The sequence below is a fragment of the Hordeum vulgare genome, chromosome 6H, assembly GCF_904849725.1.
Source record: "Hordeum vulgare subsp. vulgare chromosome 6H, MorexV3_pseudomolecules_assembly, whole genome shotgun sequence".
Taxonomy (NCBI): domain Eukaryota; kingdom Viridiplantae; phylum Streptophyta; class Magnoliopsida; order Poales; family Poaceae; genus Hordeum; species Hordeum vulgare.
Genome location: NC_058523.1, coordinates 290,393,274 through 290,405,669, shown reverse-complemented (window position 1 = coordinate 290,405,669; position 12,396 = coordinate 290,393,274).

The window sequence follows — 12,396 nt, the reverse complement described above, 5'->3', positions numbered from 1 at the left end:
CTAATGATGTGATCCCGTTATCAATGACATCCAATGTCCATGGTCAGGAAACCATGACCATCTATTGATCAACGAGCTAGTCAACTAGAGGCTCACTAGGGACATGGTGTGGTCTATCTATTCACACATGTATTACTGTTTTCTGTTAATACAATTATAGCAGGAACAATAGACAATTATCATGAATAAGGAAATATAATAATAACCATTTTATTATTGCCTCTAGGGCATATTTCCAACAGTTCTTGGGTATCACATAGCGCCGCTTTAGGAGCACTCGCGCCCCTTGTGGGAGTTCGCCACCGGTGGAGACCTGATGTGCCTGCACGTCATTGGCGTTATGCACGACGAGCTAGACAAAGCCTTGGAGGCTCTGCTAGGGCCCTCCCCATAGGACCTCCCGCGGTCCACGCTGCCGCTGTACGCCTGGGATGACATGAAGGGAATGTTTGTGGAGATGCCCGCCTTCGACGAATGGGGGCTCATCGGGCTGCACAAGGGCTCCCCCATTACAGTCTCATCCTCGGGCGAAGATGGCAGCCACCAGGACTCGGAGGTGACGGAAGATGAGGAAGATGCCGGCCGGATTCCATTACCCAACCTCCATCCGTCCCTACGCGATCTCAGGGACGATGCTTCCACCGGTGAGCGGCACCACGAAACACCCCTAGCCCTGTGGCGTGAGGAGACAGAGCAGGGATGGGCCCCGCGACGGCTGGGGTGTTGGGACGAGAGCCTCCGATGACGGTGCTGCACCTCCCGCGACGACGGTCCTATATCCCTCGGGGGCCCCGGCCCTGAGGCTCTGAGGGAGGAGGGAGACCAGGACGAGCTCGTCGGAAACCAAGTTGGGTGCCCCTTTGGTGGCGGCGGGGCGGCATGCGAGGGTGGCGAGGACACATTGCCCTAAATCGAGAAGAAGAGGAAGTGGGCCGTCGAGGACGAGTAAGTACTGTCGGCGTTCTGGGAATGGGGGTACCCAGACCTGCCTGCCTGCGGCCCAGAGCTAGCCCACTTCATCAACATAAGATCAACTGGCACGGCACCACCCAGGACAAGGCCCTCGTGAGGGGCCAAGCATTGCGAGGAGGAGCAGCATCAAGACCCGGAGGGGGCCTGCTCAGGACCCCTCCGGAGCGGCGGATACTGCGAGGCGAGGCCCAACCTGAGGAGTCAACGGTGGCGTGGAGGGAGGACAGGCGAAGCTGCAGGTAGCAGGCGGTGTAGTTTCCCCTTTGATGCAAAGAGGGCAAAGGCGAACATTGTTTCCCAAGGCATATTCTAAAGATTTACCTTGTGGTGCAACAAGACCAGGCTGCCCGCCGGCACGACGGACGTCATCACTGCGCCCACCCCTGCATTGCAGGAAGCTACTTTGCAGGCGAAGATCACTTTTGACAAGGGAAGCATGTTCCCTTGCCCCCCTTCGAAATTGGCCATTGTGGGATCCCTTCCCGCCGAAATGATAAGGGAAGAGGACCCGGGCCTCCGCAATAAATAGAGAGGGTAGGATACTTCGTAGGGGAGTTCATTCTCGCCTTTGAGCAACACACAAAGCCACCCAGCCTTCGGAGGCTCGAGAGCACTGTACTAGTTCATCCGCCAACCTCGTCGAGAGGCAATCCACCAAAGCAGGAGTATGGTTTTACGCTTCCCAGCGGCCCGAACCTGGGTAAAGTGTTGTGTTCTGTGTTCTCCTCAGCATAGAGTGAGTCCTTCGCCGTTCCCATCGAGTAGCGTGCTAGGCAAGGTTAAGCAGGGAGAGGTCTTCGTACACGCCCTTGTGTTCGAATCTTTAGGCATTGATTGGATTGTCGTTTTCAACTCTGTTACACGTGTAAAATATACATGCCATAATCCTTCGTTTTTATTTTCTACTGAAAATCGTACATGAGCAGTAAAATATAGTTGTAAAAGTAATGCGGGTGTATTAGAATACACCGATTCCAAGTGACCCCTTAGGGTTTTGCGGAGCCCGAAATCCGACATTTGGCACGCCAGGTAGAGGATGTGTGAAGGTCTTCTCCAAGCTTCCTCCTTCCGAGGACTACTGCTCCGATGGCCGTCGACCAACCGACATCTTTGAGCCTCATCGAGCTGGCTGCCAACCACTACGTCACGGCAGTCGGAAGCGCACATGCCGACGCTGTGGTACCGGGCGGCTCGTACCAGATCGTCAACGTCGTCTCCACCGTCGCAACCACCCGCTCCACCTAGGCACCCGACGGCTGGGTGGTGCCCTTGGCACCCACGACGCGTCGCATCAACTTGTGGGACCTCGACGCTCACGAGCGTTGCAGATGGCGAGAGAGATGCTCCATCAACAATCGATGCACGGGGGCTTTGACGCCTGGGCAGACCACGTCATGGAGCTGATCGCCATCGCCTAGAAGGCCGTCCAACCCCGCTCTTCTTCAAGGCCGCCAACATCGAGCACCGGGGGCTCGCACCTCATGCCGTCCCCCGGGGCTGTGAGAAACAGGGCCCCTCCTATGCTAGGTGGGGCCGAGAGAGACGCGTCCCGTGCAGCCCTATTCCTCCTCGAGGTTCCGGTGGCAGCCCCGAGGCACATCAAGCTGACAACCACCAGGGGCGCGAAGAGGATGCCGGTACGACTGACGCACACCAAGACCAGGTCGGCCCCCGACAGCCCGGGGCGGCCAGACATGAGCGCTCCCTCCGGCGCAGCCAGAAGAGGGCAGAGGCGTCGGTGCGGGCAAACTACGACAATGGAGACATGCTGGGGCACCAAGGAGGGAATCAGCACCGAACGGCGCCGGGACTAGCCAACGGCAGCAACAGGAACAAGCGACTTTGCGCAGAGGCTTAGCGTAGGAAGGTGTGTTAGCAGTATGGCCGGGGAGATCCCCCTCCACCATCGAGGGGGACCGCCACCGTCGCACTGCTGAGCGGCCACGGAGGGCGATCAAACGCTTACATGGAGACATACGTGCCGGAGTATGCGGCGTCACCTGACCCTCCCAACGAGGAAGAGCTTCAGGCGTCCCCCAGGACGCCTATCCTCCTCAGGAGCGAGGAACGCTTCGGGGCCCCTCCTTGAGCCGGGCCCAAGAGGCGCTGTCAGGGAGGCACCCTGAAGCCGCGGTACATGCCGCTAGTCGCTTTCCCTGTGGAAGAGCTACATATGGCCAGACCGCAGGCCTTAGGAGGACGAGTCGAGTGCAGTGACGAGACGCAAGCGGCACGGGTCACCCCCGGCAACCACGATGCAAGCATGTGCGCCGAGGGTCAGGCCTCGTGAGGCGCTCCTCGGGCACAAGGGAACTATTCGAGGTAATGTTTTGGATTTACTACTTTAGGAAGTGTCTCCGGACCACATGAACTTCAAATATTCAAGGCATGCTTCCGCCCATCGTATCGTTTGCGCAATCTTTTATGATTTCTGCTTCATCTTAGGGCGACCCGACACACTGTCTTGGTTGCATCTTTGGGCGATCTACCTCCCTCGCTTGGGCTCCGGCCGGTGCGCGTCGCCCTGACGCGGGGGCTGGGAAGTCCCACGGCTCCCCAGGACAACAATCGACATGATAAAATCAGAGTCGCTTGAGCGTCAAAGGGGGCTCCTGAGCATCGCGCCTCAGGGGCCTTACCGGCCACAAGGCCAGCTAGCACCCTTGACAGCGTCCTCGGCTATCTGGTCGTTAGCAGGGGTGGCAGGGCCTGACCCCATAGCTACATCCGTTCACTCGGTCACACGCGATGGCGGTTGGGAAATTTGCGGGACTGGATCCTGGCGGTGCAGAGTCGCTTGAATGTCAAAAGGGGGCTCGTGAGCATCGCGCCTGAGGGGCCTTACCGGTCACAAGGCCACCTGCCACCCTTGAAAGCGTCCTCGGTTATCCGGTCGTTATTACGGGTGGCAAGGCCTGACCCTGTAGCTACATCCGTTCACTCGGTCCCACGTGACGGCAGTTAGGAAATGTGTGGGACTGGATCCTAGCGACGTAGAGCCGCTCGAACGTTAAGGGGGGCTCCTGAGCATCGCTCCTCAGGAGCCTTACTGGTCACAAAGCCACTTGACCACCCTGGTGGTGTCTAGGCTTGGTCGGTATCGGGGGATGTCGGGTCCTTGCCTCGTGAGGCACCTCACGACGGCAAGGAAATGTGCGGGATTGGGACCTGTCAACGTAGAGCCATAAATTCCCTTAACTGGCCTCCGGAGAAGGAGCACACAAGACCTGCATCAACCCGTCGCACCTCTGCATCGTCCTTCAATCCTTCCGGAACCTAATTCATCCCGTGACACTCTCACGTAATAACGAGCCGAGGTTGTATATGCCCAGGCCCCCCGAGGACGCGGAAGGGGTCCACACACGCCTAGTGGAAGACCTATGCTCCACGCTGGGTACAGATGGGGGAAATCAACACAGTCCACCAATGACTTTCGGAATTCGGCGCCTATGCCTCGGGGGTACGGACACTCGCGAGGCCAAAGCGTCCTCGCGACCTCCCATATACACCCCCACCGTGACACTCTCACATAATAACAAGCCGAGGCTGTATATGCCCAGGGCCCCCGAGGACGTGGAAGGGTCCATCCCACGCCTAGTGGCCGCCCTATGCTCCGAGCTGGGGAGAAGACGAAGGCAATCAACACGGTCCACCAATGACCATGACCGCAGGTGGCAACGAAACCCATATAGTCCTCCAATGACTATGCCATCATGAGTGCCGGACGTGGCGTTTGCTTGCTTTTCTTGGATTTCGAACTGTTTTTCGCTGTTCTTAAACTCATCGGTTCCAAAAGCTGTTTTCTAGTTTTCAGTGCCTAACGTTCCAAAAACAAAAAAAAGGGGGGGGGGCTTTCTCCGACGACTTCTTGTTTCACTGATTTTAAAAACCTCCGGTCTGGAGGACGTGTTTGGAGATAACCGCTCCGCACCACCCCTAGGAGTCAAGGAACATGAAAGCAAGGACTTGCTGATGACCCACAAGTATAGGGGATCAATAGTAGTCCTTTCGATAAGTAAGAGTGTCGAACCCAACAAGGAGAAGAAGGCTCTGATATAGTGTAATAACTGCATGCACTGAAAGTAACGGTACCAAGTGATGGTGTAGTGAGGTTAAACGTAGCAAGCGAAAAGTAACAAGTAACAAGTAGTAGCAACGGTGCAGCAAAGTGGACCAATCCCTTTTGTAGCAAGGGACAAGCCTGAGCAAAGTCTTATAAGAGGAAAAACGCTCCTGAGGACACACGGGAATTTCTGTCATGATAGTTTCATCATGTTCATATGATTCACGCGTTACTTTGATAGTTTGATATGTGGGTGGACAGGCGCTTGGGTACTGCCCTGACTTGGACAAGAACCCCATTTATGATTAACCCCTCTCGCAAGCATCCGCAACTACGAAAGAAGAATTAAGACAACGTCTAACCATGGCATTAAACTAGTGGATCCAAATCAGCCCCTTACGAAGCAACACATAGACTGGGGTTTAAGCTTCTGTCACTCTAGCAAGCCATCATCTACTTACTACTCCCCAATGCCTTCCTCTAGGCCCAAGTATGGTGAAGTGTTATGTAGTAGACATTCACATAACACCACTAGAGGAAAAACAACATACATCATATCAAAATACCGAACGAATACCAAATTCACATGACTATTATTACCATTACTTATCCCATGTCCTCAGGAAAAAAAGTAACTACTCACAAAGCATAATCATAATCTTGATCAGAGGTGTAATGAGTAGCATCATGGATCTGAACATAAACTCTTCCACCAAGTAATCCAACTAGCATCAACTACGAAGAGTAATCAACACTACTAGCAACCTTACATGTACCAATCGGAGTCGGGAGACGGAGATTGGTTACAAGAGATGAACTAGGGTTTGGAGAGGAGATGGTGCTGATGAAGATGTTGATGGAGATGACTCCCCTCCGACGAGAGGAGTGTTGGTGATGACAATGGCGACGATTTCCCCCTCCGGGAGGGAAGTTTCCCCGGCAGGATCGTCCTGCCGGAGCTCTAGATTGGATCTGCTCAAGTTCCGCCTCGTGGCGGCGGAGAATCCACGAAAAAGCTCCACCCTGATTTTTCTGGATGAAACCCTTCATATAGAAAAAGAGGGGGCTAGTGGGCTGTCAGGGTGCCCACCAGCCCTGTAGTCACCACCAGGGGGGTGGCGGCTACCAGGCTTGTGGGGCCCTGGTAGCTCCCCTCTGGTACTTCTTTCGCCTAGTATTTTTTATATATTCCCAAAAAATTCCTCGTTGATTTTGAGGGCATTTGGAGTTGCGCAGAATAGAGGACTCACACTTGCTCCTTTTCCAGTCCAGAATTCCCGCTGCCGGTATTCTCCCTCTTCAAATAAACCTTGCAAAATAAGAGAGAAAAGGCATAAATATGGTACCACGAGGTAATATAACAGTCCATAAAGCGATAAATATCAACATGAAAGCATGAGGCAAAATGGAAGTATCGATTCCCCCAAGCTTAGACCTCACTTGTCCTCAAGCGAAAACCAAGATCCATAAACATGTCCACATGTTTAGGGATGAAGGTGTCGTTAAAACATAATACGGACATGAGGGCATCATGATCACACATAGAACAACAATACATCATAAAGATTCTTATAGGGAAGTAACAATTCCTTCACAAAGCAAAGTATGAAACTAAAAACCTTATCGAGAAGTAGCCAACAACAGTCCATAGTCATTGAATTAATTGCAATTTATCATAACATCCGAAAGAGTCAAATAAGAGCTTGTAAAGAAAACCCACATACTCAATCATCTGTTTTGTTTTCCACAATTTTTACAACTCACGTGGTACTCATGGTATCAAAGTTTCAGCTGGACACAAAGAAAGATAGGGGCTTATAGTTTTGCCTCCCAACCATTTGCCTCAAGGGTAAAGTCAACAATAATAAGGCATAAGTATTCACCTCCAAGTTGATATATGAATATAGATCTTTCCCTAGCTTGTGACGGTAGCCAAGACAAAGGAAAAATAAGGAATTGGTGAAGATCACCATGACTCTTTCAAGGGCAAAAAGTAAAGGTACAAGATAGGCCCTTCGCAGAGGGAAGCAGAGGTTGTCATGCGCTTTTGAGGTTAGGATGCGTGTCCTCTTAGTGTGGAGGAACATCACTTTATATTGCCTCCTGTGATACATAACTTTGTTAAGCAATCTGTCGCTTTTATGTCTTCCTCATCACAGGTTCGTACAAAGCTTATTTTCCACACACTAATAGATCATACATATTAGAGAGCAATTTTTATTGCTTGCACCGATGACAACTTACTTGAGGGATCTTATTCAATCCATAGGTAGGTATGGTGGACACTCATGGCAAAACTGGGTTGAAGGTTATGGATGCACAAGTAGTATCTCTACTTGGTGTGAGAGTTTTGGCTAATATGAGGTGGAAGAAATCGTCACATGCTAAGGAATCTCTAGGCATGTAACATTGTTTGGAACCAAGCAAACATAATTCATTATGTTGTCTTCCTTGTCCAACATCTACTTCTAAGCATGTAATAGTTTGGTGAGTGCTCACAATTATAGAAAGTGTCTAAGATGATATATTTATATGTGAACCTCTCTTTCCTTATTACTTCTTATTAATTGCAACAATGACTGGGTCTATGTTGGTCTATTCTCAACAAGTTTCAATCATCATACTTGTCATATGTGAAGCTATCCGTAAGATCATCTCAAGATCTTTCATGCTATCGCTCTTTTAAAACCTTTGATCACGACACAAAACAAAGCCCTTGACTAAGATACTCTTTATTATATAGCTCGCAAGCTCGAATACATCGGGGGAGACACAACGCAAAAGACGCAAACTGAACATTAAAGACTTATTATACTAAGAGAAGAATTAAAAACTGAAAAGGAAAGAACTAAAACAAAGGTAAAAGCAAAAGATATAAAGCTGATACGATACCAGGGTAACTCCCCCAAGCTTGGCAAAAGCCAAGGGGATTGCCCATACCAATGCTTAGTTGTCTTCCTTTGGTGGTGAAGGTGGTGGTGTTGTTGAAGTAGTCTTGAGCTTGTCTAATTTCCACTTGAGCATAAAGTTCTGCTCCCTCAGATCGTCATTCTCTTCCTCAAGCTTCAACACTCTATGGCAAAGTTCCTGCTTACTCTCGTGCAAGAAACGAGAAGGTATAAACAAGGTCTTAGGCTTCTTCCTTTAGTCAGGGAGGCTTGACTTCTTGAACTCCACATGAGTGCGTCCAGGTTGAGGTAGAGGAGCCTCCTCTTCGTCGAAACTCGTTTGTTCCTTCCCCTTTAGCTAATAGTCCTCTTCCTCGTCAGTGGTCCATCCATATGGTTCCAAGTCTCCATAGACCTTGGGTTTAGCAAGGTAATCAGCCACATAGCTCTCCGCCTCTGAATCCTGAGAAGACATCTTGACCTAGATCTGCGGCAGAAACAGGCTCGAAACGAAAACAGAGGAAAACTGCATGATACGGAGATCAAAATCCTCGGGCGTATATATAATGATTTTTTCTGGACCAGAAGGAGTGCTCCGCAAGAAAACGGAGTCCCGGAGGCACACGAGGTGCCCACAAGCCCTGTAGCCGCCGCCAGGGGGGGGTAGATGGCGGCTACCAAGCTGGTGGCCGCCTCATGCGCTCTCCGGAGTTCTTTTCATTTTTCTAATTTTCCAAAAATTCCAAAACGGAGGAAAGTTCCTATTGGAAAAGTTTCGGAGTCCAATTACTTACCGAAACACATACCTCTTCGTTTTCAGGGTATGAAACAGGCTAATAAACATCCCTTATGTACTCCTCTGGAGTTATGATATTGATGATTTTGGTCTCAACATTTATGGGAGTACTAGAGATATAATGCTTGATTCTTTGCCCATTTACCACTCTAGGAAAATTACCTTCCGTGGTATTGATTTTGATGGCACCGGAACGATATACTTCCTCGTCAACGTAAGGACCTTCCCATTTAGAGAGGAGATTGCCTGCGAAGAATCTTAAGCGAGAATTGTATAGCAGGACATAATCTCCTACATTGAACTCTCGTTTTTGTTTTCATTTATCGTGCCATCTCTTAACCATTTCTTCGAACAACTTGGCATTCTCATATGCCTGGGCTCTCCATTCATCTAATGAGCTGATATCAAACAACCGCTTCTCACCAGCAAGTTTGAAATCGAAGTTAAGCTCTTTGATTGCCCAATAAGCCTTGTGTTCAAGCTCAAGAGGTAAGTGACATGCCTTACCATAAACCATTTTATACGGAGACATGCCCATGGGATTCTTATAAGCAGTCCTATAAGCCCATAGTGCATCGTCAAGTTTACTAGACCAATTCTTTCGAGATCTATTGACAGTATTTTGTAAGATCAATTTGATCTCCCTATTACTCAACTCCAGTTGACCACTAGACTGAGGATGATAAGGAGATGCAACTCTACGGTTGACATCATACTTAGCAAGCATCTTGCGGAAAACACCATGAATGAAGTGTGAACCGCAATCAGTCATCAGATATCTAGGGACTCCAAATCTTGGGAAAATGACTTCTTTAAGCATCTTAATAGAGGTGTGATGATCAAAATTTCTAGTGGGGATAGCTTCTACCCACTTAGTGACATAATCAACAACGACTAAGATGTGAGTGTATCCATTGGAACTCGGGAAGGGTCCCATATAATCGAAGCCCCAGACATCAAATGGTTCAATGACAAGTGAATAGGTCATAGGCATTTCCTGACGTTTACATATGTTCCCTATTCTTTGGCATTCGTCACAAGACAAGACAAACTTACGGGCATCCTTGAAGAGAGTGGGCCAATAGAAACATGATTGCAATACCTTATGAGCAGTTCTACCTCCAGCATGGTGTCCTCCGTAGGCTTCAGAATGACACTTCTGCAGGATCTGTCCCTGTTCATGTTCAGGCACACAACATCTAATAACACCATCTACTACTTTCGTATAAAGGTGAGTATCATCCCAAAAGTAGTGTCTCAAATCAAAGAAGAATTTCTTCTTTTGCTGGTAGGTGAAATTGGGTGGTATGTATTTGGCTACGATATAGTTTGCATAATCAGCATACCACGGTGCACTATGTGAAGTGCGGATGACATTAATTTGCTCATCAGGAAAGCTTTCATCAATAGGTCGTGGGTCATCAAGGACATTCTCTAGCCTGGACAAGTTATCTGCTACAGGGTTATCAGCACCATTTCGGTCAACAACGTGCAAATCAAATTCCTGTAGCAGGAGTACCCATCTGATTAGCCTAGGCTTAGCTTCTTTCTTCTCCATAAGGTACTTAATAGCAGCATGATCAGAGTGAATAGTGACTTTGGAGTCAACTATATAAGATCTGAACTTTTCACATGCAAACACGACTGCTAAAAACTCCTTCTCCGCAGTGGCATAGTTTCTTTGGGCACTGTCTAGAGTTTTACTAGCGTAGTGAATACCATTCAACTTCTTGTCAACTCTTTGTCCTAGAACAACACAAACAACATAATCACTAGCATCCCACATGATTTCAAAGGGCAAGTTCCAATCAGGTGGTTGAACAATAGGTGCGGTTCTCAAGGCCTTCTTTAGAATTTCGAAAGCTTCCTCACAATCTAAATCAAAAACAAAAGGAACATCCTTCTTCAAGAGGTTGGAAAGAGGCCTAGAAATCTTAGAGAAGTATTTAATGAACCTTCTATAGAAACCAGCATGACCTAGGAAACTTCGTATACCTCTGATATCCGTGGGGCAAGGCATTTTCTCAATTGCGTCAACCTTGTCCTTGTCAACTTCAATGCCTTTCTCAGAGATTTTGTGTCCTAAGACGATGCCTTCATTAACCATGAAGTGGCACTTCTCCCAGTTCAAGACGAGGTTGGTATCTTTGCATCTCTGTAAGACTCGATCAAGGTTGCTGAGGCAATCGTCAAAGGAAGAACCATAAATGGAGAAATCATCCATGAAAACCTCAACAATCTTTTCACAAAAGTCAGATAATATAGCCATCATGCATCTTTGAAAGGTGGCAGGTGCGTTGCATAAGCCAAAAGGCATACGTCTATAAGCAAAGGTACCGAAGGGGCAGGTGAAAGTGTTTTTCGCCTGATCGGATTGTGCAACAGGTATTTGCGAGAAACCTGAATAACCGTCTAGAAAGCAGAAGTGTGTGTGTTTAGATAGCCTTTCTAGCATCTGGTTGATAAACGACAAAGTATAATGGTCTTTCCTGGTTGCCTTGTTCAGTTTTTGGAAGTCTATCACCATCCTATAGCCAGTAATAATCCTCTGTGGGATTAGTTCATTCTTATCATTAGGAACGACGGTGATAACTCCCTTCTTAGGTACGCAATATACATGACTTACCTAATCACTATGAGCAACATGATAAATGATTCCTGCTTCCATAAGCTTTAATATTTCTTTTCTCATGACCTCTTTCATCTTAGGGTTTAATGTCCTTTGATGATCAGCAACTGGTTTGAATTCAGGATCAGTTTTGATCTTGTGCTGGCATAGAGTGGGACTAATACCCTTAAGATCATCAAGAGTATATCCAATAGCCTCACGGTGCTTCCTCAAAGATTTTAATAATTTCTTCTCTTCGTGTTTCGAGAGGTGAGCACTAATAATAACATGATATATCTCCTTCTCATCAAGGTAGGCATACTTAAGAGTATCTGGTAACTGTTTAGCTCGAACATAGGATCACCCTTTGGTGGGGGAGGATCCCTAAGAAGTTAAACATGCAGATTATTTTTGAGAATAGGATATTGTTCTAAGACAATTTTATCTATCTCATCTCTTTCATCCATATGTATATCATTTTCATGCTCAAGCAGATATTGTCTAAAGGATCCGTAGGAGGTACGGCAATAGAGGCAAGAGCAATGATTTCATCCCTACCAGACGACTCCTTTTCATGGGGTTGTCTTCCATACTTGGAGAAGTTAAATTCATGAGACACACCCTCAAAACTAACAGTGACAGATGTTTAATGCAATCAATATGAGCATTGACAGTGTTGAGAAAGGGTCTACCAAATATGATGGGACAAAAGCTATCTTGTGCAGTAGCAAGGACGAGGAAATCAGTAGGATACTTCGTCTTACCACACAGGACTTCTACGTCTCTCACAATTCCCAGATGGCAGACAATGTCTCTATTAGCTAGCGTAATAGTGACATCAATGGGTTCTAACTCAGCAGGTGCAATCTCATCTTTGATTTCATCATATAGGGACCAGGGTATTGCACTAACACTAGCACCTATATCACATAGACCATGATAACAGTGATCTCCTATATTGATAGAAACAACGGGCATACCAACTACAGGTCCGTATTTGTCTTTCGCGTGAGGTTTAGCAATTCTAGCGGAGTCCTCACAGAATTTGATAACATGCCCGTCCATGTCT